The sequence below is a fragment of the Castanea sativa genome, chromosome 8, assembly GCF_040712315.1.
Source record: "Castanea sativa cultivar Marrone di Chiusa Pesio chromosome 8, ASM4071231v1".
NCBI lineage: Eukaryota > Viridiplantae > Streptophyta > Magnoliopsida > Fagales > Fagaceae > Castanea > Castanea sativa.
In genome coordinates this window covers 49,941,969-49,967,510 of record NC_134020.1, presented here as the reverse complement: position 1 = coordinate 49,967,510, position 25,542 = coordinate 49,941,969, and the positions used below count along the sequence as shown (strand labels likewise).

Here is a 25,542-nt window from a genome sequence, read left to right as displayed (position 1 = left end):
CATTATGTCGACGCTGATTTATTATCTATTAGCTAACCTCTTCACCAAATTACATTCCCAGGATGTTTTTGTGATGGATCTTGTGTCCAAACTCAAACTGGTTTTCCAAAATCCATCTTGAATTTGAGGGGCCACATTAGAATATTCAATCCCAAGATTACATATAGGCACGTTATACTTTGTGTATTATACTAGTATACTCTCTGTACTACAGTACTCCCATTACTATCTCCTTTATACGATTATACTGTTAGTGTTAGGTTAATTGACCCATATATTCGCATTTAAAAAACAAAAACAATTGACCCATATATATAGGACCCTATTGTAACTTTTATTTTTTGGGACAAGAATCACAAGATTACTGTTGAACTAGTATGAGTATGACCATAACAGTTGGAGAGTCTTGTTAATTAAGTACTTACTTGATAGCACTGTGAAGGTACAAAAGATGACTATAGTAATAATCAATTCTTTTGTTGTCCACAAGGGCTTCCTCAAGCGATAAGGCGGCATTGTTGAACTCATCAATTCCTACAGTATAATCAGGAATATTTAGCTTCAAATGGACAAACAAGTAATAAATGCTACATTCTAATTTTTCATTTCTACTGGCCTTATGCAAATGCAATTGATAGAAAAGAAATTACCATTCTCGGTGATGTAGATTTGTGGGTTATGGTACTTCCGCTTTATATAGAGCAAAAGATCTTGTATTCCTCTGGGATAAACATAGAGCCAATCTGAAGCAGCCTGTAATTATAGAAGATGCTGAGTTATATGAGAATCAGACCAAGATATGTTATTGTATTTTCCAAGTAATAGAGCAAACGAATTGATATATTTGCTATAATAAAGTATTTTGGTTGGATTGAGCCATTAATTATTGTATCTGAATTTGGTTTTTTAAGCCCAAAAATTGTAACAAATGATATGTTTCATATCCACCATAGTAAACTTGCGGCTATGAGATATATCTCACAAGCTGAAAACTACTGTTGTCATGCAAATTGCTATAATATTTTCAAGGAAGTATGAGAGTTATAATCGATACACGCCTGTGGACCAATGGGGATCCCATTGCGCTCAGCCGTCATAACAAAAAAAAAAAAAAGGTTTAGGTTTAGCTTAGTATTAGATAATAGATACATAACAAACTCAAAATCATCACTTCAAGTTTTCAATCTGTGCTTGTAAGATTAACTAGAGAATCAGTCAAGTAGCTTGCAATTCCAGCATTAAGGTGTGGAGCATTGGCAGCATAATTGGCAGTATAGTAGTTTAGTCCAATAAAATCAAAGGATACAATTAACAATTTGGATTTATTTTTTAGAAATAAATGATAGAAATTTTTTATTGATTTAATAAGACGTATACAAAGTCCAGTACAGTAAGACGGACATGGGGACCAGCCAACACCTTATTTGGTTCCACTGCCCACCTCTCAAGTTCTATTTTACTCAACTTAGACTGCATTTGTTTGAACAGGAGGAAAAAACCACACGGTTCATTGCTGCACTTCTGTGTCTTGCCCTTGAACAGTGCCCAGACATTCCTTGCAAAAGGGCAAGTCCACAGCAGGTGACTGACCGTCTCAGGGTGTTGTCTGCACAACTCACATGTTGGTTCCAGTTTCATGTGTCGCCGATGTTGATTATCACAGGTAGGTAGACAGTTAGAATAGGCTCTCCACATGAAATTTTGAACTTTCGGCGGCACATTGAGGGTCCAAATCTCCTTCCACGTAGCCCCATGTGTCCGGGCTACTGAGTGTTCAGCCCTGGGGTGGTCCTATAAGCGCAAGGCAACTTGGTATGCTGTTTTAACTATGAATTGTTGTGCTCTGTTTTCCTTCCAAATTACAGATTCGCCTGAATTTAAGTTGTCAAGTGGCAAGGACAGGATCTCAGTGCAGGTTCAATGAGCAAAAGTAGAGTGTATTTTTCCCCGGTCCCATTGTCTTGTGTCTTGGTCTATAAGGTCACAAACTCGCATGTTTAGCAAGGGTTCATTCAAAGGCATTGGAGAGTGAGATAGCCATCTGTGGGTGAAGACTCCGATTTTTCTGCCATTTCCAACCTTCCACCGTGATCCTTCTTTTATAATTTCCCTTGCTGCCAGAAGACTGCGCCAGACGAAGGAGGGATTGTTGCCTAGCTCAGCCTCCATAAAAGAGCAGTGTGGGAAGTAGCGTTCTTTGTACACCCTGTAGATTATATTATCACATATGGACTTTGGCAGCTTGAAGATGCTCATCGAATATATAGGGATTGCTTGTGCCACTATTTTGATAAGAATCTCACGCCCCACCTTCTAGATGAATTTTTCCTTCCACCCATCACTCTCTTGGTAATCTTTTCCTACAAGTTTTTAAAGGCGTTAACCTTCAACTTGCCACTGGCCATAGGCAGACCAAGGTATCTATCGCAATGCGTCATCACCCTTGCACCTAATAGCTGTTGTATTGCTTGTTTAGTTTTAGGTCTTGTGTTCTTGCTGAAGATTAAAGAAGTTTTTAGTCTATTGATTTGTTGTCCAGATGCATTTTCATACTATCCTAATAGATATAACAATCTTTGGCATTCACCCATTGTTGCTTGGTAAAATAAGAGGCTGTCATCCGCAAAAAGGAGATGAGAGATGCTCACCCATTGTTGGCTAGATCGGATCCCCGTTAGCACCCTTTGTTTCTCAGCATTTCTTAATAGGGCAGATAAGCCTTCAGCACACAAAAGGAAAAGGTATGGGGATAGGGGGTCCCCTTGCCTTATACCCTTTGAAGGAGTGATGAAACCCTTTGGTTCCCCATTGGTAAGTACTGAATAGGAAGCCGTAGTAACTGTCTCCATAGCCAAGTGGACCTATCTTGGATCAAAACCTAGTTTCACCATTATTTTTTTTTAAAGAGGGTCACTCTACTAGATCATAGGCTTTACTGATATCAAGTTTGACTGTCATTTGTTCCACATTTTCTTTTCTCTTATTTCGCATCCTGTGGAGCAACTAATATACTACATAAGTGTTGTCAGTAAGTAAGCGGTTTGGAACAAACTCACTCTGAACATCAAAAATGACATTTGGCAAAATAAGTTTTAGGCGGTTAGCAATAACTTTTGAGATAATGCGAGATACAACATTTTCCAAACTAATGGGTCTATAATCAGCCATGTGCTTTGGGTCATTCTTTTTTGGGATGAGAATAATATGAGTGTAATTCATTTTTTTTTCAACATGTGACCGGAATTCAAGATTGATAAAATTATTGTTGTAACATCGGGCCCTATTATGTGCCAGAATTTCTAAAAAAAAAAGGGGACATACCATTAGGTCCTGGTGCCTTGGAATGATGCATTTGAAATAGTGCAAGTGTGACTCTTCTGGTGTGTACCTTTGGAGACGTGTGGCATTCATGGTGGGAGTGACTAAGCTGTCCGCTGAGTCCAGTATTGTATCAACATTGGCCGGGTTGGCTGAGGTGAATAGTTGCTGAAAGTAGGATTCTACTGTATTGGCAATACTCTCTTCATTGGTGCCCCACACCCCTTCATTGTCAAACATCCCTGTGATGTGATTTTTGCGCCGACGTTGGCTAGCCCTTTGGTGGAAAAACTTACTGCTTTTGTCTCCTGCAGGTAGCCATATAGAGCGAGACCGCTGCCGCCAAGAAATTTCCTCCTGATGTAAAATGTTATTGATGTCCGCCTTTGTTTCATTTATTTCATTCAGGACCTCGAGACTTTTCAGGGAGCACAACTCCTCCAACCTGCGTTGTTTTTCCTGTAATATTGTTTTTGATCTACCAAAGGTTTCACGGCTCCAATCCACCAAAGCAAACCTGCACTTTTTAATCTTTTCAAACAACACTGACATTGGACTACCCTGCCCCACCACGGTCAACCAAGCTGCTTGTATAATGCTCTCACAGTTTGGGTGGGAAGCCCACTTTTCCTCAAATCTGCGTGGGAGTTTTTTACGTCTACCATGCTGATTTGTGTTGTGTGTAGTGATGAGGATCGGGACATGATCCGAGTATGAGGCTTAGATGTTAGTAACTCGATAATATGGGAAGATTTCTCTCCATCTGTCAGTGGCACACGCTTGGTCAAGCGGTTCCTGTACGAACTCCTCCCCATGTCTTCCATTGTTCCAAGTAAAAATATTACCTTGGAATCCCAAGTCCACCAACCCACAGTGAAGTAGGGAAGCCCGAAAGTCCTGCATGAGATTCAAGGATTTTGGTAGTCCCCCTTGCTTCTCTTTGGATATCGAAATTTCGTTGAAGTTGCCGACGCATAACCACAGTATTGAGTGTTGAGAGTGAAGGTGCCGTGACAATTTCCATGACTTGTGCTTTCTCTGCTCTTCTGGCCACCCATAGAAGCCAATCAATCTCCATGGGGTATTGGGGTCATTAAGGATGAGAGCATCAATATGATGTAGTGTGTAGGTTTGGATGTGTAGATCTACCTCCATCCACAACAGAGCAAGCCCGCCACTTCTTCGAATACTCGTTACAGCTAACATACAATGATATGGTAGCTCTGCTTGAATCTGCGGCATCTTGTCTACCGATTGCTTTGTCCCCATAAGAAACAAAATTTTGGAGCTTTTTCTCTCACCAATTGAGAAAGTACATCGATTGCACGTTGAATCCCAAGCTTTTGGCAATTCCAACTTAAAATAATTATTGGGCTCGGCGGGCTGAACCTCAGCCTCCGTCGTTTGAAGAATTTCTGTCTGACCTCCATCCACGATTTTGCTCTTCTTTCTTTCCACCTCTCCGTTTTCCCATCCCTCTCTAGCTGTTTTCTTTTTGAGCCACTCTTGGTAGGGCTTTGCAAGTTGGTGGGCTTATGTTTACGTACAATTTTCTTCCACGTACCTTTATTACCATTATGGCTTAGCCCTTTTGTTTTAAGCAGTTCAAGTGCTTCCTCATGTCCTTGGTTGCTTAGTATAATGGGTTCAATATTTGGTGGGTTCTGACTATGGCCCACGTAGTCAACTTGAACACTGTATAAGTTTGCGGCTTGGTTAATGGGATTGTACAAATCATTGTATGTAACGTCCATACCTGTGAAATCATTCCCATGCATACATTTATTACTTGGATTTTCTTTCTGAGGAAATAATGTTTCCGTGGGATCAGCTCGCTTTGTTCCCATTATTTTATTTCCCGGATTTATCGCTGTTTCAGTAACTGCCCCAGTAATGTTGCCGTGATTTACTCCTGCACCGTTGACTGGCGATACTTCTTTGCGTGGGAGTGAAACGTTTGGCCTGAGATTACTTTCCGATGATGGTTCCAACGTTGGTGCTTTTCCCAGTGGCCTGTGTGGCTTTCTGTTCCCTCCTCATCCTTCCTCCTATACCCCGCTTTCAACCACTCCCCGTAAGGTGTGACTGTCTGTTCTGGGTCTTTTGATTTCTGACATTCTTTTGCTTCATGCCCGAAGATACCACATTGGAAGCAGAGCCCAGTCAATCGTTCATACTTGAATCTAATATCCATACCTGATCACCTTCTGGATTTGCTATGTAACCTCCACGTCGAATGGGTTTATCAATGGGTATTGCTACTCGTACGCAGATGAAGCGAGCTTGATTCGAAGAGAAGGTTTTTTTATCAACCTCCACCACCTGTCCTAGTCCTTTTCCGATATCCCATCCTGCTTCTTCGTTTATCAGATCAAAGGGTAGGCCCCACACTTGAATCCAGATAGGAATATCAGAGAAGGTAACCGACCTTGCCGTCATCCCCCTCTCCCATACGAAGTACCAGTATGTGGTTATCAAAGCTCCACGGGCCATTATTTAGGACCCATGTCAGTTGGCTCTCCAATGTGAATCTGAATTGGAAGAGTCCATCTCCAACGTCAATGATTCGTACGTCATTACCCAGCTTCCATGCGGACCTTAAAAGAGCCTTTGCTGCTCGCTGGTTGTAGGGCCGAGAAGTGAGGAACCGCCCTAGTAAGCTAAGTGAACATTCTTCCAAGGTTTGCCCTCACCGCGTTGCCCGAACTCGTAGTATTTCACCCTCTTCCTCCGTAAGCTTTATCTGTTGTAGTTTCTCAATGAATTTAGAATCCATGGTGTCGTGTTCCACTACTAGTTGCTGTGGAAAGGAAGGCTCACCCGTGGTGAGAAAGAAAGCTCCTACAGAGAGGAGAAAAAATCCCTCATTTCTAAATTTTACGTCTCTTAAGCACCCAATTTGGATTGCTTTCTCGTGAACTTGGGTAATCTGTTACCGACAATAGATCGCATGCTATGTGGATAGTCACCATTTGTTAAGGGATCCATAAACCTGCGAAAGAATTCATAGAAAAATTACAGTTCGACTCACTATGAATCTGAGCTTATGGAATTTTTCAAGTGACATCTTTTATTATGTCACCCAAATGTTTGAGGGAACTACTAATAATAGATCACCAAAAGCTTGAATCTAAACTGAGGCCCAATTCTACTCAATAAAATTGAGGCCCAATGATTCTTTTTTGGGCCTAGGCATGTGGACTTGCCCAAGACCCGTATAGTATGGTGCCAAGCTCTCAGACCAAGCAAGATCTCGATCTCAATCTCGATCTCTCCCCATTAAAAGGTACCAAGTACCAACCGAGAGCCCATTGTTCAATACTAAGAGACAGTACCGTACCGACGTTTTAGGTTTGATTTACACTAAGGTCATTATTATTTAATGTGAATATTATGGTAATTTAAGATTATAAAATATTTTACATTATTCTAGTCTCACTATCTTATTAAATGGGGTAATCTTACATCACCTATTGATGGGGAATATAATATTTTATCCAAAGACAAAATTGCCCATGGGTTTATTATTTAATCTCTCTCTCTCTCTCTCCTTAAAACGCATACATGCCCCCAATAACCCAAAGATGTTTTTTCATGACATTGGCTTCCAATATTAACATATAGCTGAAACTGAAAAATTTTTGTTAAAAATACTATAAATAAAGCTAAAAGTTAACTAACATAATACAATAAGACTCATAAATAATACCAAAAAGTACAATGAGACCTATAAATACTAGCAAAAATAAGCTAAATAGTAAGAGAAATTGCCCAATATAAGCTACCCCAAACTCAACCATAGTCTTTCTACTTTTATCTATTTTATTATCCGTATAACTTGCATGTGGAGTTGTAATAAAATGCACGCACATTTTCATGGAAACATCCTATCAATGTCACATGACTCACATTCATCATCATTCGTGCTTTTAAATAAAAATGTGTCGTTCAATACACTTTCATAACTTTAATTTAATTTGACTCCCATAAGGATTTGGACTTTATTGTAAGGATTTTAAATTTAAAGGATTTTTTTTGTTAGAAAAAAATATACATGCACGAGCAAATTAAATCCACCAACAACCTAGAGGAACTCCTAAAAAGAGCCCGGTTTTGGATGGAGGCATGGAGCTATCAGCTATGGCAGGTTGGCCACTCATGGCCATTCCCGACCCACCTTAAAAGAAAAGCTTTATAGATTCCAAGAACCCTTTTGTCTTGAGAATATTTTTTAGATAAATCATGGAGTATAAATTAATTAGATAACCTCCCAATTAAACTTTTTTTTAATGGTCCCACAATTTAAAAATTTAAGATACTTTCGTCCCTTTATAATATTAAAAAAAAAAAAAAAAAAACTTTCGCCCCTCATTTTCATATTTCCAAATGAACTCAAAAGTATAGCTAAATACCTCCTTAAAAAAAAAAAAAAAAGAAGCTAAATACTAGAAATTTTTTTAACACCTTTATTGATAAAAAAGGGGAAAAAAAAGAACAAATTTTTTTTTTATAGAAATTTGATAGTTATTATAGGAGAAGAGGGGTTTTTATTTTATAGTTATTTCTATTAGAAATATGAAGAGATATCAATTGAATTATAAGACTCTTTAACAACTTGTTCTAATTAGTGTAAAAAATAGCATAAGTGGTAGGTTTATATAAATAAAAAAATGTTTTATTCATTGTAAAAAATGTTTTATTATTAAAAAAAAAAAAATGTATGTCTCCCTAACATTACTCATAACATATTAACTGAAAAATAGAAGAAAATAATATAAAACTAAAGCAACACTTACCATCCAATCACAAAATCAAGGGCACGTAGTGCTGCATCACGGTGGTGCTTCGCGTTAGAAAAAGGCTCCATCTCTCTCTCTCTCCTTGTACCAAGATACAGTATTACTCTTGTTTTTCTTATGTCCCTAAGTAAATCATTTGGAATAAATATGAGACAAACAAATAGAACCTGATATTTTTCCTTGTACACTTTTATAGTAGCTGCATGAGCAAGAAGTTGGTGGTGTGTCACCAAATAAGGCTCCGTCCCAGAGTTTCCACTAGTGCAATTTAGATTTTGCCAGGCAGAACATCGACCTGGTGCTAACTGCCCACTTGCATAACCTAGACTACTGAAGGTATATGGCTCATTTAGTGTGATCCAGTGCTTTACTCTGCCACCAAATTCCTTAAAGCAAAGCCCAGCATAGTCTTGAAAATCATGTCTGAATACAAATACAAATGTTATAAACACAATATTTTTTCATAGTTGTTGAGTTGACAAGTGTCGGGGCAGTTTTTGCACAAAGCCACGTGTCTTTAATTTGTTGGAGGTGTGACTTTGCTAAGCCCGGATTTGTTTTGGGGAGTTCAACCCAGAACTCGACATTGGGTCGCATAGACCAATGGCTTCCGAAGTATTTTTAAGCCTATAAAATAGATAAAACCCAAAGTCTTAGAATCATGATAATGGTTGAAATAAATAATTAATATGCTTAGCATGATAGCTTTAATTAAATGGTGGGTTGACGCGTTATTATTATTTATATTAAGTGATGTCCAATATTAGAAAGTGGTTAATCAATTAGGTGTCAAATGTCCAACAATGGGATGAGTCCAATTGTCTATGTCTAGTTGTGGTTCATGGTTCATGTTCAACATAATAAGGTATGTCTAGCAATGGTCTATGTCCAAATAATATATGTCCAATGATGGTTCATGTCCAAATAATATATGTGCGATGGTGGTAGATCGATTTATTAATATGTACGTTCATTAATGAAATATTAGTGAGATCATGTTCATTAAATAGTGAGATGATATTAAAATAACTTGCATCCAGCGGTAAAATGATAATGAATAAAATATATTTAATAATATAAATTTGAAGATAAAATGTAAAGACTTATCTTCATATTTTGCAGCTCCAGCCGTACAACACTAGTGGGCTTAACATTTCAGCAGCATGGTGAAGTGAATCCTTTCATGGTGACTTCATGTTTGAAGGGAAAAATGAGTGCAATTGGAGGGAGAGAGAGCATGTCCAGCCATGTGCATCAGTTGGTTAAGTTTGTCCCCCTTAATCATGCACTTAAATGATTTTCCCCATGTAATGCCCTTTTAGTTTTTTAGTCAAACACGAGTGAGTTCATGCCTTTCATAGGAGTAGTTTTAAGTGTTAGAAACATATGTCTTCAATGAGAATGATTTTAATATGAAGTCTTTGTGCCTTTTAAGAGAAAGGCCTTATTATTGATGTTCATATGCCTTCCATGAGAAAGGGCTTTTATAATGTGTTCTTGGAAGAGTATTTTGATATGTTTTGAGATGTGTAGAGATGGTAAGGTATAAATAAATAAATAAATATATATATATATATATATATATATATATATATATATATATATATATTGTGAGATATGGTGTTTGTAATATGTATAGGAATTATATGTAGACACTTTGTTGGACATGGACCTTGTATATGTATACTTTGTGAGACATGGAGTTTAAAAATATATGAGAGGTATGTATGGGTATTTTGTGAGGAATGTGTTTGTAAAGTATATGGAAGTGTGAGATAGATAATATGAAGGTTAAATAAAGTAAATACATGAGATTATTTGTGTTATGGGTTATGTTGCTTTTTAAGAAGGGAGATTTTGTATGAGAAATAAAGTATAAGACGGAGATGTATTTTTGGGCAGCAAAAAATGATGAAGTTTCAGAATAATGGAGTGTGGGAAAGATGGGTAATGGATAATGGTGTGTTGTAATATGTGTGTTGTGTTGTTATCTATGAAGAGGGATTTTGTAAGAGAGATGGGGGAGTAGGAAAATGTGTATGTGGCAGCAAAAATGAGTGAAGTTTCAGAACAATGGAGTGGGAGAGGGATGGAACCCCCTTTTAGTGTGTAGCTTGGTCCTCTTTATATAGAGTCAAGCTATATAACTAGATCAAAACTTAGTTGAAGGGAAAAAAGCAAATAAGGGAAAGTCTTTGACAATGTAAGTGATCTCATTAGAGGGATTTTGTTTTTTAGCCAAAAGAAGAAAAGCTAGAGACTTCAAGGCTGATGTTATAGTTGTAGCAGCTGTCAATCACAGTTTTCACAGCTGAATGATATCATCCAAATAACATCTTGCTTTGAGGAAAAAATATGTGGCATTAAATTCATGGTTTAGATAAAAAAAGGTAAGATAATCTTTATGGGATCCTTTTGTTTATTTGGGTATGACAGCAAGTTCCTGAGATTAGGTATTAATGAGCAAGTGAGGTCATTTTTAGGACATGTGTCAACCTGCTGGAGTTTCTGCAGCTTAGCTGGAACTGTTACAGCTTCTACAGAAGTTGTTTGTAGCTTCCGCTGGAGTTGTTTGTAGCTTCCGCTGGAGTTGTTTCAGCTTCTACAGAAGCTGTTGCAGCTTGTGCAGAAGCTGCTGTAGCTTCTGCTAGAGCTATTATTGGTATTTTTGGCTAAATTTCCTCTCTTGGAAAAATTATATGTTTAGTCCATATATAATTTTGGTAAGTAATAAACTAGTTGGTTAATATTTGATGAAGTTTTAGAGATGTAATTATGGTCTTTTTGTATTTTAACCAAATTTTGGAGAGTAAGGAGAGTATTTTAATGCTAGATATGAGATATTAATATATATTTAGCCATGTGCTTGGAATTGATTTAGATGATAATAATATAATTTATATGAAATACTATAATTATATTTTTAAACTTATATTATATGATGAACATTAATTTTTATGTAAAGAGCATGGGGAGTTTTATCATTTTAAGTGTTATGTGATATGAGAGGCTTACCCAAATATTACCTATTGCACACTGACCCGTTAGGGTTCAAGGAATTGGGGAAGACATGCTAAGCAACATGCTTTCCTTTATCTACTTTGAACCACTGGAGCTTTACTGAACATACTTCTTGGCCCTCCAAACCACGACTCCCAAAATTCCCCCAATGAGACTCATGAGCTTGGATCATAAGCCAAAAATGAGATGATCTGCCATGAGCTTGAACTATGGGCTTTGATGCCTTTTTATGCAAATATGGGCTCTTTTGGGCTTTAAAAGAGGTTTTCCCAAAATCCATGATAATGTTAATGTGGTACGGGTCGCCAATGAAATGAAGCCATGTGGTGTGAAAAATTTGCCCTCAACAAGTTGCTAACTTGTTATTGATTCTCATAAAAGTTCGCCACTGATAGAACTTTATTATCTATCAATAATAATTTGTCATCTCAACGTTTATAAAAAAAAAAAAAAAAATGTGGCTTTAGACTTATTGATGTTTAATCTTTTTAGACCCGGAACAAAATTGTGTTTTTTTTTTTTTTTTTTTTTTTTTTCTTTTTTTAATGATAAGAGCAACTATTTGTTTACGATGAGTGGTTAATTTTCAGTTTTTACTATATAGAGTAAGTAGATTAGATTGGTCACTTACACAATGTGGGGACTTAGGAAACCACCATATTTGTCTTCTGAGGATTGTGGAAGATCCCAATGAAAAATTGTCACAAAGGGTTTTAGACCTACATTCAGGTAATAGAGAAATAAAGAGTTAAACTTAAGAAGTTCCTCTAGGACCATAATTTTTTTTGTCACAACCTTTCACCCAAATTTTGATGTGGCACATTATGAGTGGTTATTTATTATTTTCACATAGACCCATCTTTTTTTACTCACCTTTCAAAGTATACCACATTAGAATTGTGACAAATTAATGTTGTGACATAAAAGTTGTGTCCACTGATTTCCTCAAATTTAAGCACAAGAAAAAGAAAAAGAAAAAGAAAAAGAAAAAAAAGCTGATAGTAGCTATTGGAATTATAAGATAGAACCAATTACCGTTGTCTAGGAGCTCGTTGATGAGTTTGTTATAGTAATTGATTCCTTCCCTATTCACACCCCCACTTAGCTTTCCATCTGAAATTAGCAGGGTGGTTGATACCATACCGTACCGGCCAGTGCACGGGTACCGGTACACTTCTATTTTGTACCAGAAAAAATACCAGTTGTTCCGGCCTCGTACCGGCCGTATCGAACCGAAACACAAAATGCTGTGTTTTTTTTTTTTTTTAATTGTGGCAGTTTTTGTCTCTAAAATAATCAATAATGAAAGTATTTTGTAGATAATCTCATTATTTTACCTAACCTTTGATCTCTCCAATTCTTTTACTTAATTTGGATTTGGTGTTTGAATTAAGATTTCCATTTTCTTCTTTTTTATTTGTTTTACCAGCATCAATTCTAATCTTTAGTTGATTTTTAGGATGCTATATCAATCAGTACACAATAGTTGAAATGGAAGGTATTTATGAGACTAAAAGTTGGAGAGTCTGTGTGTGTATGTGTGTGTAAATAGAGATTTTGTGTGTGTGTGTGTGTGTGTGTGTATATTAAATATATAAAATAGCGGTAAATCCGAAGCGGTACACCGGTATTGACTAGTATCCGAAATATATCGTACCAGTGGCCAAATCGGTATAGCCTCCGGTACGGTATTGACTTCCTTGGAAATTAGCCCTCAAATGAAATTGTTAGGAACATTAGGGTAAGAAAATATTGCTTTCAATACTTATTTCTGTGTCTGAAATTTTATCTAACAAATTAAAGATTTCCACAAATTAAAGAGATTCTTACTTGGTAATACACGGGTCCAAGAGATTGATAACCTGTATGCATCTAACCCCATATCCTCCATAATCCCAATATCTTCCTATAACATATAATAAGAAGAAAATTGAATTGTTACACTTGTCTTTAAGTTCCTTAATTATCTTGGATTTAGTCAGGCTCAAAAACCAAGGTTTTGAAACCCGGACCAGACCGTACGGTCCGACCGGGTTAACCGAAATCCGCTCCTTGAAACGGTTCTTTAAACACAAAAAACCGGAAATTATATTTTTATCGTGAATATCTCGAACCGCGGTCAAACCGCATGGTTTTCTAAACCGGATACAGTTATTCCAGTTTCTTCCTCAGAAAATTTCTTCATGAAGAGCAATTTCAGGTTGGCTGGTTATGTTCTTTAGGAAGAATGAGTGAGACGGGGATAGAAAGAGGGAAAGTGAGTAAAGGATGAAGCTGTGAAACTGAGACTTACCTTCAGATATGTTATAATTTGCTTGAGAACTGAGGAAGACCGAAGATGTGAGACTGAGAAGTAAGGAGAGAGAGACACAAAATTTAAAATATGAGAAGTAGGTGCTGGAAAGAAAAGTGTAGAAGAAGTTATCAAATTGCTTGGAAAATGTGATTGTGGAAATGAGTTATCCTTTTTATTACTTTAAAATTATTTTTAAACTAAAAGTTAAAATTGCAAGCCCAAGACTTGGCTGGGTAACGTGCTCAGTGAGATAAATCTCATGAGTTGACAATTTTTTTTTAAAAAAAATAGACATTTTTTATTATATAATATTAACATATTATTTAGTTGACACTATTATATAAAAAAAGTAAATAAGACTAATAGTATTTTAATACTATTTTGTGTTTCTTATTAATTATAACTTATACTTGAATTGTTAATTATAACTGTAATGTATTGTTCTATGCTTTATCATTTATTATTTTTTCTTATTTAAAAGTTGTGATAATGTATTTGAAAATTATTGAATTTTTCCATGTTTTTTAAATTAATATTGCTCATTTTTTTAAAAAAATTTATCTATTATTTGTATTTTATTTAATTATTAAATAATTTATGACGTCATCACGGTTCGACCTCGGTTGAATCTCGGTCTGACCTTAAAAACCTTGAACCTCTCTCTTTCCCAGTTCTATGAATGGTTCGGGTTTCAAAGCCTTATCAAAAACGCGGCTATAGACCCCGAAAACGCGGCTATAACCTATAGCCGCGTTTTCTATGGCTGCGTTTACAACCCACGCCTAAGCGGCGCAGCAACAGACCCTGCGGGTCTGTAGCCGCGTTTTTATAACCGCGGCTAAAGCCCAAGCCTGAAGCCGCGTTTTTGAACCACGGCTATAGGCTTCGGGTCTATAGCCGCGTTTTTGAAAAACGCGACTATAGACCCGCTTGAGCCGCACTTATTAACGCGGTTATAGGCTGGGAACTATAGCCGCGTTTTTTAAAAATGCGGCTATAGCCCTCTGTTACCTTCGAAGCTAAAAACTATAGCCGCATTTATAAAAAATGCGGCTATAGCTTCTCTTTTTTTTTTTTTCCCCCTCTTCCCTGTTTTTTTTCTTTCTTTTCCCTATTATCATAACTTCATTGATTTATCCCTGCTATCACAAGTTTCCAACACAACTTATAACTTCATTGATTTATCCCTGCTATCACAAGTTTCCAACACAACTTATCAAAATAAACAAATTCCCTACTATCACAAGTTACCTATTTTACAGGGCGAAAAATTCACCCATTCAAATATAATTCCACTTCCCTTTCCAATAGGGTACTGCACGCATGCATGTCCCAAGGAAAAAGTTACATATATATATATATATATATATATATATATATATATATATATATGTAAGCACTTTACAATTCTAAAGCTTACAACGAACGATGTTGAGCAATAAGAAATTTCATTACCATAGTTCTTTATTATTTGTATTCATCACCCTTTAAGATTTTTTGGAATTATATACAAAAAATAAATTACATGTTAGGATTCATTTAGTAACTTATACATAAAAGATAAGTAGATAACTACAGAAATTTACCTATTAGAAAATAAAAAGCCTTTGAGCATGCATATAGAATGTGCGGGTCTCAATTTTCTTTCTATGTTTTACATTTACAGTTTTGAGTTAAAACAAATGCAATGCAAGAAAAGAATAATTCGACTTTATCTTGGTGTGCATAACCTTTTAGTGGTATTTTTGATGATCGTGTTTTGGAGGTTGTATTAATAAAAGTTTGTTGTTTGTGGTATCTTAAGCTCCCAAGATTTGGTTTTAATGGGGTGTAGATATATTTGATATATAAAATTATAATTGCTTGAGTAGGCCTATAAATTTCACCACTAATGAAAATGCAGATTAGAGGGATCATACCTGTGGTTGCACCTAATTTCATCTTAAAAACATCTCCCAATTTAGTCCCGTGCAAATACATGACATTCTGAAAAAGGATTCAGTACATATGCATCAATGGTGGGAGGAGATAACATATAGTCAAAGGTATTGCAAATGAATAACACAAGTAAAATTATACTGACACTTTATATAAGATATGAGCAAAAGATTATCAACTCCTCATCTTGTGCACATCAAAACTTTATCAATTTTGAACAGCTTCTAACTCAAACTCAGTCCACTTTTACAATGAAAAAATTACACTAATGAACTTGAAATTGATTACAGATAAATATCATGGAATAGGCCAACCATAAAGACCTAACATATTCTTTAACTAATACTTAAATATAAAAAATGTCTTACATAAAATTGTCATATTAGGCATTAAATTGTATCCTACTTAAAACTAATGAATTAATAATTTGGAAATTATTGATAATATTTGAATAGAAAAAATGTGATTGAACATTCATAAACATTTTATTTAGGTGACTTATAAATAATTTTTCTTTCTAAAATCAACTCATTAGTTAGTTTTAGGGGAAAAAAATAAAAGAGAGAAGGAAGAGTAAAAGTTGAAATTAAGTGTCACCTTAGTAATTCTTATGTAAAAGATAGGAAGTAAAATTCTCGCATTTCATGATAAAGCTCATGTTCATGGAAATTACAATTCTAAAAAATTTGTTAAACAAACAACTTGCATATTTTTAAATGGATATATAGACGAGTGACATGATTCTAGCTAGAGTTCATATGGACTAAAAATTGACCAAGTGGGACAGGCCACACCTTTTGATGTTTGAGGATGTGTTTTTTGTTTATTGTTTATTGTTTTTTTGTTTTGTTTTTTCCAATCTAAAGCCTATACGAAGCTCATAGCAAAGCTTTATTACTTTTTACCGAATGCATAGAAAGTTTTATTAATGGGCTTATATTAATTGGGGCTTAAATATAAGCTGTATGAATAAGAAATTAATTATAAATTAATTATATATCAATTCATAATTTAGTTTTCAATTTATAAATTTATTAGCTTGTTACAGCTAATGCATTTCCCTCAACAACCAATTAGCCAATTAAATCCCGTTTATTAACTGTACAATTCTGCGTTTTAAACTTTACTTCTTCTTTTTTAATATAGGTTTCTTTAACTTTACTAAGGCAAAACCACTCTTCTAATTGAGCCAGTGCTCGAATTGGGTTTAGTGGTGGAAGAGCAATTTGGTCTTCTTTCCTAACGTGTAGAAGGTAGGCTTGATAATCAGCACCCAAGGTTACAACCAAACCATGTGGAGATCCCCAACAAGGTTTTTGGTCACTTGTAGGTAGTTCTAACCAAGAATATTTGTTATTGCAGAGAGTAAATAAATATTGCAGACCAGAATCAGCGGCTGAATACGAAGACTGCCTATCATGGCTTTAAAACTACCCTTAACACACACTCTTTATAAACATGCTATCTCTCTCTCTCTCTCTCTCAAAATGCATAAATCACAGAGCAAATATGACTTAGTGTTGTCCTAGAAATTTATAAATGTGTGAACCTCATTATTTACATAAAATATTTTCAATTAAATTAGAATCATATGAGATTGTTTGAACAAAATTAAAATACCAATGTTATGGTCTTCTTAACATACGAAATTAGCCTTCAAAAAAAAAAAAAAAACATACCAAATTCTTCTTCTTCTTCTTCTTCTTCTTCTTGTCAAGATAAGCTTGAAGCTCTTCTTGTTGGGCAAGTGACTGCTCTAAAGCCTGAAAACCCAATAATCATCAATATGGAATGGAAACCCTCAACATTATTTGGTATTATTTAGTATCAATTGCCTAGCATCATCATGGCCATAGTTAGGATACATTAATTAATGGAAAAACTTAGGTACAATTCCTGAAGTATTGTACATTGATTCTCCAATTAAACTCAAACATATAGTTGCATTAATGACCAACAAAGCACAAACATTATGTTATCTATTTCAAGAACAATTAAATTCAATGCAATTATGTATCTACCCGTACTTTTTAATAATATGAATAATTTGTAAAAGTTATTGAAAAGAGGGACATTATTTACACACAGCATTCATATTTTTTTTTATTGATGTCCACATTTAAAACATGAAGTGGGTGATGAGTATAGACAACATACAATAAGGAGAGTGTAAGAATCAATTCCCTTAAAACAACCAGCAAGCATACCATCAAAAGAAAGAGACAGTCAACACATGATGTCTATTTTAATCCTTCCTTCCAATGTATGACACAAATAGAGATAAGTGTAGTTATAATAGCAATTCAGAATATATGCCTATCACATTAAACCAGGTATCTCCTAGATGAAGAATTCTGTGAAAGGTCAGTTGTAAAGATTTTTATCTTTATTTTTTTTTTGCACTTCTCTGGGAGATCTTATAATTTTGTGAAGGCAACCACATGTAAAATTCTAACTCTTAAAATGTGAAAAAGATACATGCTAAGAAAACCAAACCGTTAATCAAAATTTGGAGTATGCAAAACAAACCACTACCTAAAACCCCTAGTATCATTCTTGCTGCCACGGCAGAACATCTGCAAAAGAACATGCAAAGACAATATAAATGCTTAGGGATTTGCTTCCAGTAATAAAAAATAACATCACAAGAAAATTGAACCAAGCTAGCCAACATATAACCATAGAACATAAGAATGGATATATTCACTGCAAAAGCTAAGGTATTAGACTACTAGCTAGTTATAGGCATCTGAAAACTGACAATCTTACTATCAAGGCATTTAAGTATCCCAAACTAACTTGGCACATCACTCAACTCAGCAGAGAATCAATAAATGGCTTAAGCACTGATGCTCGGCAAACAATAAAATCCACCAATATTATTAGTCAAATTGTATCAAATTCGTATACAGTTTCAACCCCCTCAAGGCTTCCAATATCATCAAATCAGCAACTACATAAAGTTTCATATAAGTGGGTGAAAAGAGTTTTCACAAAATCAAAGGAACTCATTGCTAGACAGGACATCCAACATTTTACGTCTACTGAATTGTCTGAAATGATATTCTCACAAATCTCATTTATTTTTTGAAATTAAGACAAGAGAATGAGAAAAACATTAGAAGCAGAATCTGCTAGGCTTACAGCATATTTTATGCATGAAATATTGATTAATTTTCCCGAATGACATTGGGCATTTCTATGAATCTAACTTGAACTATCTTATGTTAAAGGTCTTGGCTACTAAAACGCCTATGACTACTAAAACAAAAAGAAAACTGTGTCTTACTTGTATTCACTCCTGAAAAGTCTTGAACAGGTGGAATTTTTTTTTTTAAACCATTTTGGCAACTCTTTCAATGCCCAAATGATAGGGTGCAGTTTATATTGAGAAGGATGAATAAAGATTAAAAAACGACTTAAGCACCATTTGGTCAGTGCCACAAACCGGTCGACCATATATGTTCCGTGTTTAGATATATGAATTAACTAAAGGCCAAATACACACAGTCTATTCGTTTGATTTACCAAACAATTCATAAAAGTTACTCAGCTAAGTTAACTAAGAAGTACAAGAACCTGCAAATTTCTAATTTTATTTGATCTTGCTTTTTATTCCTAAGTTTTCTCGGCAACCAAACACAAATCAAATTCAAAATGAATTAACTTTTAAGAACTTACAATTCATAGAAATTGGAAAGCAATCTACAAAGAACCGTTTGGTTGCTGAGATAACTAACCAGCAAGTACACTCTGTCTATTCGTTTGATTTACCAAACAATACACAAAAGTTACTCAGCCAAGTTAAGTAAGAAGCACGAGAACATGCAAGTTTCTAATTTCTATTGCTTCTCCTATTCCTCGGCAACCAAACCAAAATAATCAAAATACCTTAATGCAGCCAAATACGTATAGCAAAAACAATCCCAAGCCTAAATAATATTTAACACCAATTTCTTTCTTAAAAAGTAAAAAGTATTTTACAAAATCGAAACTTACTGATAGCAAGTCAGCGAGAGACCGGATGATTGCGGAAGGCCAGAATGGTGGTAATGGCAGTCCTCAAATGTTTCTCTATCTGCCTTATGATCTCTAACAATCGCTGTTTTTGGAATCTAAATATCTACCAAAACATTCAAAAACCTAAAATCAAAATTCAAAGTAGGATTGGAAAAATTAAGAACCAATTGGAATCCAAATATCTACCAAAACTGAAAACCCAAAGAGTGAGAGAGAAAAACCTGAATGGCTAGTGATCCAAAGAGAGAAAAAAAGAGAAAAGAAGTTACTTTTGAAAAGAGGAGATTGGTGGTGAATCAATAGCAAAACTGGTTTTCCAAATCAAAACCCCAGAAAGGAGAAAAAAAAAAAAACTATGAACGCATATATTAGGAAACAGGGAAAGGGTTAGTGATTTCTATAATCCAAAATATGAAAAAAAGAATATCGAAAAATTGAGAAAACAAACATTTTCATGGAGAACCCAAAAACTGGAAACAAAAAGGAATCAAAACCAAGATCAAATCTAAACGTATCCAACAAAAAAACTCAATAAAAAGTAATATTTCATACCCAAATCTTTAAAAATGGAGAAAACGTACCGGAGCCGGTTTCGATGATCTAATGGTGGTAAATATATAGCCTAACAGTGTTGATGCCTATAGATTTTTTCTTTTTCTGTGTTTGCAGCGGTGCTCTAAGTTTGGAGAGGGAATGGTTGACGGCTTACGAACTTGGAGAAGGGAACCAAGAAGGAGTCGATGGAGGAGCAGGGGATTCTGATTTAGGGTTTTTTTGCGAAGTGATTTAGGAATGATTTAGGGAATTTTTATTTTTATTTTTTATATTTATACCAAATGTTGGAGCCGCGTTTGATTAAACGCAGCTCCAGACATTTAGGAGCTGCGTTTAACAAAACGCAGCTTCTGCGGGTCTGGAGCTGCGTTTTTTAAACGCCGCTCCAGAAATAATCAAAAATAAAAATAAAAAAAATCCCTGGAGCCGCGTTTCTAAAAACGCGGCTGAAATCCTACCAGCCAAACGCAGCCTCAACACCAAAGAACGCGGCTTCAGTGCGGGTCTATAGCCGCGTTTTTAAAACGCGGCTTCAGTGCGGGTCTATAGCCGCGTTTTTAAAACGCGGCTATACGTGTTTCCTGGAGCTGCGTTTTTGTAAAACGCGGTTCAAAACCCCTGTCTGTAGCTGCGTTTTACAAAAACGCGGCTAAAAAACGCGGCCCAAAAGCGCGTTTTTTGTAGTGGCAAACACAATCTGCCTTCAAAATATAGAGAAGTCAAAACACAAAAGTAAGGTAAGTACTATATAGGGATTAATAAGAGTTTTTTTTTTTTTTTTTTTTTTTCATTTGTTATTATTTTCACCATACCTTGTAGTGATGATATTGATCAATAGCCACATCTCCGTTACTGCCATCCTTTATCTTATCTGAAATTTTTTATAAAAAAAATTAAGATTTAGAAGATAAGTAAAGAATCTTTATGCGCTGGCCATAAGTTGAATTAATACATATGCCTCACCACAATAATTCGGACAACTCTGTGTTTTTATTTTAATAAGTACATTTTAGTTTTTTATTTGAAAGTGAAGGTCCAAACAGTAAAAAGAACAAATTTGCCTAGTAAAAAAAGGGACAAATTTGTATTCTGATTTTAAAATTTGTTTGACTTTTTCTGTTCAATTTATTTTCATGTTAAAAGAAGAATGTACAGTTTAAGTAAACTATAAAGTGAAAATCATGATAGTTGGTAGTCTAATAAAATATCATTTAATAATAAAAATTAATAAAATATAATTTAATAATTAATAAAAATATAAGATGAAACTCGAGGACCAAAATTAATAAAATATAATTTAATAATAATTAAAATGACTGAAATGCCCCTAAGACTAAAAAAAGAGCAAGATACCCCATAAACTTAAAAAATGACTAAAACGTCCCTACCACACAAAAAATTACTGAAATACCCCCTACAACATGAAAAATGACCAAAATACTATTGAAGCCTAAAAAAGAGCAAAATATCATTCAAACCTAAAAAAAGACCGAAATTAATAAAATATAATTTAATAATCCTTGAAAATGATTGAAATACCCCTAAGACTAAAAAAAAAAAGGGCAAGATACCCCATAAACTTAAAAATGACTGAAACGCCCCTACCACCCAAAAAATGACTGAAATACCCCCTGCAACATGAAAAATGACCAAAATACCATTGAAGCCTAAAAAAGACCAAAAAATCCTTGAAACCTAAAAAAAGACTGAAATTAATAAAATATAATTTAATAATCCTTGAAAATGACTGAAATACCCCTAAGACTAAAAAAAAGGGCAAGATACCCCATAAACTTAAAAATGTTTGAAACGCCCCTACCACCCAAAAAATGACTGAAATACCCCCTACAACATGAAAAATGACGAAAATACCCTTGAAGCCTAAAACGACCAAAATACCATTGAAACCTAAAAAATGACCGAAATTAATAAAATATAATTTAGTAATCCTTGAAAATGGCTGAAATACCCCTACGACTAAAAAAAGGGCAAGATACCCCATAAACTTAAAAAATGACTAAAACGCCCCAACCACCCAAAAAATGACTGAAATACCCCCTGCAACATGAAAAATGACCAAAATACCATTGAAGTCTAAAAAAGACCAAAATACCATTGAAACTTAAAAAAAGACCGAAATTAATAAAATATAATTTGATAATAATTAAAATGACTGAAATACCTCCTAAGACTAAAAAAAGGGCAAGATATCCCATAAACTTAAAAATGACTGAAACGCCCCTACCACCCAAAAAATGACTGAAATACCCCCTGTAACATGAAAAATGACCAAAATACCATTGAAGCCTAAAAAAGACCAAAATACCCATGAAACCTAAAAAAAGACTGAAATTAATAAAATATAATTTAATAATTCCTGAAAATGACTGAAATACCCCTAAGACTAAAAAAAGGAAAAGATACCCCATAAACATAAAAAAAAATGACTGAAATGCCCCTACCACCCAAAAAATGACTAAAATACCCCCTGGAACTTGAAAAATGACCAAAATACCATTGAAGCCTAAAAAAGACCAAAATACCCATGAAACCTAAAAAAAGACTGAATTAATAAAATATAATTTAATAATCCTTGAAAATGACTGAGGGTATTTTGGTCATTTTTTACGTTTCAAGGGTATTTTGGTCATTTTTTAGGTTTAGGGGGTATTTTGGTAATTTTATAGTTTTATGACGGTAATTTGGTCATTTTTAGGTTTCAGGATTATTTTCGTCAATTTTTAGGCTTCGGGGTTATTTCGGTCATTGTTTAGGTTCCATGGGGTATTTTGGTCATTTTTAGGTTTCAAGGTTATTTTGATTAATTTTTAGGTTTCGAGGTTATTTTGGTCATTTTTTAGGTTTCGAGAGGTATTTTGGTCATTTTTTGGATTTTAGGGGTATTTTGGTAATTTTTAGGTTTTTGGGGGTATTTTGGTCTTTTTTTGGGTTTCAGGGGTATTTTGGTTATATTTTTAGTTTCAGAAGTATTTTGGTCATTTTCTAGAAATTTTGAGTTTATGTTGTTTATTTAAATTTTAGATGGGTTTTAGTGGGTATTAGTGGGTTTATCCATTAAGACCCATATAATTAAATAACCAAAAATACACTATAGGTGATCTATCCCAGCGCTTTTGGAGCGCTGGAATAGGTGGACCCTATTCCAGCACTTCCAAAAGCGCTGAGACAGGTCTATCTGTATAAGGGAATGGAGTGATCCTATCCCAGCGCTTTTAAAAGTGCCGGGATAGGTCTTTCCCAAAAGGAAAATCAGTAACCCTATTCCAACACAATAAGACTTCCTGTACCAGCGTTTCTGAAAACCGCCGCTATAGGCCTCCTATTGCAGCGATTTGTAAAGCGCCGGTTTTGAGCTACTGTAATTGGGTTTCCTATACCAACGCTTTCAAAAAGCGCTGGTATAGGCTTTCTATTTTGGTGGTTTTTAAAAGCCCTGGGAAAAAAACGCTGGGACAAGATGATTTTTTTATAGTGTTTGGCTAGTTGCCCTTTTAAATCCTTCAAATCATACTAATTTTTAACAAGACATGAGACACTTGACATTTATAAAATCCAATAGTCCGAAACAATTCATGTAAACTATACAAATAAATAATACACATCTCACATATTTGTTTCCCTCTTCCATCATCATACTGCCTCATAAAAGGTTGCTAATAAGAAATTAAATTGTCATATATATATATATATAAATATATATGTATGTATGTATGTAATCTTATGTAGGTCATACGCCCCTCTGGACTGATGGGGATCCCATTGCGTTCAGCTACCACAACAAAAGTCAACAAAAAAAAAAGCATGGTCTTGTTAGTACATATATATATATATATATATATATATATATATATATATATATATATATATATATATATATGAGTTAGATAAGAAAATCTGAATCATAGCTCCAAATGCTTGAGTTTGTACAAGAAAGATCAATTTGTGAATCTGTTATGTAGCTTGTGTTTTCAGCTTTGGAGTAATCTGAATAGGCTGTATAGTTAGCAATGAAGTAGTTTAGCCCTACAAAATCAAATGAACCATTTACTAGCTTGGATTGCTCTTTCGTGAATTTGGGTAATCGATCGCCAACTAGACATCTCATGCTATGTGGATAGTCACCAGTGGTTAGGGGATCCATAAACCTGCCACAATTCTATTCTTTGTAAGCAACTACTACCAGTCAAATAGAAGTCTGAAACAATTTTAAAAGAAAGCCACAACAAATTAAGAATTGTGTATTTCAATTAGTTTAAAGGAAACTTTTATCTCACTGTACCAATAAACTTGAAAATAATGGCAAGATAAAAAAAAGAAAGAGAAAAGAAAAGAAAAAAGATATGGGAAAATATTTAGATAATCCTGGGGCATTGTATAAACATAAAAATTAACTCAATATAAGATTTATATACTAGATAATTCTAGATTAATTTTGGTAAATAAAATAAAATCTTTTGTTTAAAATGGATTAATTTTTTATTTTTAGGAACATGTATATTTTTTTTTAATACAAGATATAAACTCTACTTTAACCTAATGTAAGTGTGTATGTGTGTGAGGCTCCCTTCTGACTCTTCTAGAGACTTGAACCCTGACCCTTATCCCCTACTTTCCACAAGCACTTATAATTGTAAAGTGAGCATCGCATCAAGGGTAAATCTTGAATATGCTTTGAATTAATGAACTAATATGGTATAAGATATATAAGAGGAAAAACTAGTGCATTAATTATTTATATAAATATATCTATATTTAGGAAATTGTTTCTTGATTATATTTTGATTTAATGAGCTATGTTAAATTATACTTATAAATGTAGGAGGGTATGGGGAAATGAAATTCTATGGGAATATCTCCTAGATCCCCTTTCCTCTGCCAATGCCTAGTTTGCTTGTTTAAAAAAAATACATGTACCTACAGATTTAGTCCTCTTTGTTGGAGCATTTTAATATTAAATAATTAAAATGAATAAATGTTACAACATAAATGTAAAGATGTGAGAGTGAATATGGAAGATAAAAAGTTAGTGAAAATGTTTAATCCCACATTGAAAAGAAGAGAAACTATTTTGTTTTTTTTAATTGTGGTGATTAATGGGCTAACATGAATTGTCTTAGATATTGGGCTAGATATGTGCACCAGGGGGGATAAAGGATGGAGGTATAAAAAATGGTAATGAATCAACCTCTTGGATCCTCTTACCTAACAGCCCATTCAGAATAATTACCATATCCGTTGGTGAGTAAATGGCTTGAATTAATACTTCATTTTTATTATGGAAAATGAAGAGCCATTAACCCACTTAATGGACTATCGTTTGAGCTTTTTCATTCTTTAGAAACTCCTTATCTCACCATTAATTGTGCAACTCCAGCCCAACAGATTAATATCCAACAATTAATCTTATAACACCCACTACATCAGAATAATGGGCCTAATTAATCAGATTAATTTGGGTAGGTGAGGCCCAATGAACCTATAAATAACTTCATTCAGACCCAATCCAAGTTACTACAATATACCAAAAAAAAAAAAACAAAATAGAGAGGTTTTTGGCAAGGAAGGGTGTTCTCT

The 25,542-nt window shown here is 34.6% G+C and overlaps 1 pseudogene; it reads right to left on the bottom strand.

Annotated features, from left to right (window-relative positions):
- Positions 1-421: 421 nt before the first annotated feature.
- On the bottom strand, positions 422-25,198 carry LOC142606491 (beta-glucosidase 12-like; annotated as a pseudogene).
- Positions 25,199-25,542: the final 344 nt, after the last annotated feature.